Here is a 4783-nt window from a genome sequence, read left to right as displayed (position 1 = left end):
CTCTAAGTATTTTCATCCTGCTAAGATCATATCTCTTAGAAACGATATTATGAATTTTAAGCAACTTGATCATGAGCATGTTGCACAATCTTGGGAGAGGGTGAAATTAATGATACGTAATTGCCCTACACATGGTTTGAATTTATGGATGATCATACAAATTTTTTATGCCGGATTGAATTTTTCTTCTAGAAATCTTTTAGATTCGGCCGCGGGAGGCACTTTTATGGAAATTACTTTAGGATAAGCTACTAAACTCCTAGATAATATTATGGTTAATTATTCTCAATGGCACACCGAAAGATCTACTAGTAAAAAGGTTCATGCTATAGAAGAGATTAATGTTTTGAGTGGAAAGATGGATGAACTTATGAAATTATTCGCTAATAAGAGTGTTTCTTATGATCCCAATGATATGCCTTTGTATACTTTGATTGAGAATAATAATGAATCTATGGATGTGAATTTTGTTGGTAGGAACAATTTTGGTAACAACGCTTATAGAGGAAACTTTAATCCTAGGCCGTATCCTAGTAATTCCTCTAATAATTATGGTAATTCCTACAACAACTCTTATGGAAATTTTAATAAGATGCCCTTTGATTTTGAGAATAGTGTCAAAGAATTTATGATTTCTCAAAAGAATTTCAATGCTTTGCTTGAAGAAAAATTGCCTAAGATTGATGAGTTGGTTAGGAACGTGGATATAATTTCTCTTGATGTTGATTCTTTGAAACTTAGATCTATTCCTCCTAAGCATGATATCAATGAGTCTCTCAAAGCTATGAGAATTTCCATTGATGAGTGCAAAGAAAGAACTGCTAGGATGCGTGCTAAAAAAGATTTCTTTATGAAAGCGCGTTCTTCTAGTTTTCATGATAATAAGGATGAAGATCTAAAAGTAATTGATGTGTCTCCTATTAAATCTTTGTTTTGCAGTATGAATCTTGATAATAATGGGACTGGAGATGAGTCAACTTTAGTTAAAAGGCGTCCCAACGATTCGGAATTTTTAGATCTTGATGCAAAAATTGGTAAAAGTGGAATTGAAGAGGTCAAATCTTTACATAGCAATGAACCCACTATTTTGGATTTCAAGGAATTTAATCATGATAATTGTTCTTTAATAGATTGTATTTCCTTGTTGCAATCCGTGCTAAATTCTCCACATGCTTATAGTCAAAATAAGGCTTTTACCAAACATATAGTTGATGCTTTAATGCAATCCTATGAAGAAAAGCTTGAATTAGAAGTTTTTATCCCTAGAAAACTTTATGATGAGTGGGAACCTACTATTAAAATTAAAACTAAAGATCATGAATGCTATGCTTTGTGTGATTTGGGTGCTAGTGTTTCCACGATTCCAAAAACTTTGTGTGATATGTTAGGTTTCCGTGAATTTGACGATTGTTCTTTAAACTTGCACCTCGCGGATTCCACCATTAAGAAACCTATGGGAAGGATTAATGATGTTCTTATTGTTGCAAATAGGAATTATGTGCCCGTAGATTTCATTGTTCTTGATATAGATTGCAATCCTTCATGTCCTATTATTCTTGGTAGACCTTTCCTTAGAACGATTGGTGCAATTATTGATATGAAAGAAGGAAATATTAGATTCCAATTTCCGTTAAGGAAAGGCATGGAACACTTTCTAGAAAGAAAATAAAATTACCTTATGAATCTATTATGAGATCCACTTATGGATTGCATACCAAAGATGATGATACCTAGATCTATCCTTGCCTTTATGCCTAGCTAGGGGCGTTAAACGATAGCGCTTGTTGGGAGGCAACCCAATTTTATTTTTGTTTCTTGCTTTTTGGTTCTGTTTAGTAATAAATAATTTATCTAGCCTCTGGTTAGATGTGGTTTTATGTTTTAATTAGTGTTTGTGCCAAGTAAAACCTATAGGATCTTCTTGGATGATAGTTATTTGATCTTGCTGAAAAAGTCAGAAACTTTCTGTTCACGAAAACATGTTAAAAATCACCGGAACGTGATAAAATACTGATTCCAATTGCAGTAGTTCAATGAACAAATTATATAAGTCATACTATTTTGGTAGATTTTTCTGAGTTCCAGAAGTTTGCGTTAGATCCAGATTACTACAGACTGTTCTGTTTTTAACAGATTCTGTTTTCCGTGTGTTGTTTGCTTATTTTGATGAATCTATGGCTAGTATCGGAGGTTATGAAGCATAGAGAAGTTGGAATACAGTAGGTTTAACACCAATATAAATAAATAATGAGTTCATTACAGTACCTTAAAGTGGTGTTTTGTTTTCTTTCGCTAACGGAGCTCATGAGATTTTCTGTTAAGTTTTGTGTTGTGAAGTTTTCAAGTTTTGGGTAAAGATTTGATGGATTATGGAACAAGGAGTGGCAAGAGCCTAAGCTTGGGGATGCCCAAGGCACCCCAAGGTAAAATCCAAGGACAACCAAAAGCCTAAGCTTGGGGATGCCCCGGAAGGCATCCCCTCTTGCGCCTTCGTCCATCGGTAACTTTACTTGGAGCTATATTTTTATTCACCACATGATATGTGTTTTGCTTGGAGCGTCTTGTATGATTTGAGTCTTTGCTTTTTAGTTCACCACAATCATCCTTGATGTACACACCTTTTTGGGAGAGACACACACGATTCGGAATTTATTAGAATACTCTTTGTGCTTCACTTATATCTTTTGAGCTAGAAAATTTGGCTCTAGTGCTTCACTTATATCTTTTAGAGCACGGCGGTGGTTATATTTTATAGAAATAATTGATTGCTCATGCTTCATTTATATAATTCTGAGGGTCCTTTAGAACAGCATGTAATTTGCTTTGGTTAAATTTTAGTCCTAAAGTGATAGGCATCCAAGATGGATATAATAAAACTTTCATATAAGTGCATTGAATACTAAGAGAAGTTTGATACTTGATGATTGTTTTGAGATATGAAGATGGTGATATTAGAGTCATGCTAGTTGAGTAGTTGTGAATTTGATAAATACTTGTTCTAAAGTTTGTGATTCCCGTAGCATGCACGTATGGTGAACCGTTATGTGATGAAGTCGGAGCATGATTTATTTATTGATTGTCTTCCTTGTGAGTGGCGGTCGGGGACGAGCGATGGTCTTTTCCTACCAATCTATACCCCTAGGAGCATGCGCGTAGTACTTCGTTTCAATAACTAATAGTTTTTGCTATAAGTATGTGAGTTCTTTATGACTAATGTTGAGTCCATGGATTATACACACTCTCATCCTTCCACCATTGCTAGCCTCTCTAATACCGCACACCTTTCGCCGGTATCATACACCCACCATATACCTTCCTCAAAACAGCCACCATACCTACCTATTATGGCATTTCCATAGCCATTCCGAGATATACTACCATGCAACTTACCACCGTTCCGTTTATTATGACACGCTTTATCATTGTCATACTGCTTTGCATGATCATGTAGTTGACATCGTATTCGTGGCAAAGCCACCGTTCATAATTCTTTCATACATGTCACTCTTGATTCATTGCATATCCCGGTACCCCGCTGGAGGCATTCACATAGAGTCATATTTTGTTCTAAGTATTGAGTTGTAATTTTTGAGTTGTAAGTAAATAAAGTGTGATGATCATCATTATTAGAGCATTGTCCCATGTGAGGAAAGGATGATGGAGACTATGATTCCCCCACAAGTCGGGATGAGACTCCGGACGAAAAATAAAAAAGAAAGAAAGAAAAGAGGCCATAAAAAAAAGAAGAAGGCCCAAAAAATGAGAGAAAAAGAGAGAAGGGACAATGTTACTATCCTTTTACCACACTTGTGCTTTAAAGTAGCACCATGATCTTCATGATAGAGAGTCTCCTATGTTGTCACTTTCATATACTAGTGGGAATTTTACATTATAGAACTTGGCTTGTATATTCCAATGATGGGCTTCCTCAAAATGCCCTAGGTCTTCGTGAGCAAGCGAGTTGGATGCACACCCACTTAGTTTCTTTTTGAGCTTTCATACACTTATAGCTCTAGTGCATCCGTTGCATGGCAATCCCTACTCACTCACATTGATATCTATTGATGGGCATCTCCATAGCCCATTGATATGCCTAGTTGATGTGAGACTATCTTCTCCTTTTTGTCTTCTCCACAACCACCATTCTATTCCACATATAGTGCTATATCCATGGCTCACGCTCATGTATTGCGTGAAGATTGAAAAAGTTTGAGAACATCAAAAGTATGAAACAATTGCTTGGCTTGTCATCGGGGTTGTGCATGATTAAATACTTTGTGTGATGAAGATAGAGCATAGCCAGACTATATGATTTTGTAGGGATGACTTTCTTTGGCCATGTTATTTTGAGAAGACATGATTGCTTTGTTAGTATGCTTGAAGTATTATTATTTTTATGTCAATATTAAACTTTTATCTTGAATCTTTCGGATCTGAACATTCATGCCACAATAAAGAAAAATACATTGAGAAATATGCTAGGTAGCATTCCACATCAAAAATTCTGTTTTTATCATTTACCTACTCGAGGACGAGCAGGAATTAAGCTTGGGGATGCTTGATACGTCTCCAACGTATCTATAATTTTTGATTGTTCCATGCTATTATATATTATGTTTTGGATGTTTAATGGGCTTTATTTTACACTTTTATATTATTTTTGGGACTAACCTACTAACCCAAGGCCCAGTGCAAATTGCTGTTTTTTTGCCTATTTCAGTGTTTCGCAGAAAAGGAATATCAAACGGAGTCCAAACGGAATGAAACCTTTGGGAGAGTTATT

The sequence above is a fragment of the Aegilops tauschii genome, chromosome 3 (genome assembly GCF_002575655.3).
Source record: "Aegilops tauschii subsp. strangulata cultivar AL8/78 chromosome 3, Aet v6.0, whole genome shotgun sequence".
Taxonomy (NCBI): Eukaryota; Viridiplantae; Streptophyta; class Magnoliopsida; order Poales; family Poaceae; genus Aegilops; species Aegilops tauschii.
This window is presented reverse-complemented; position numbering follows the sequence as displayed.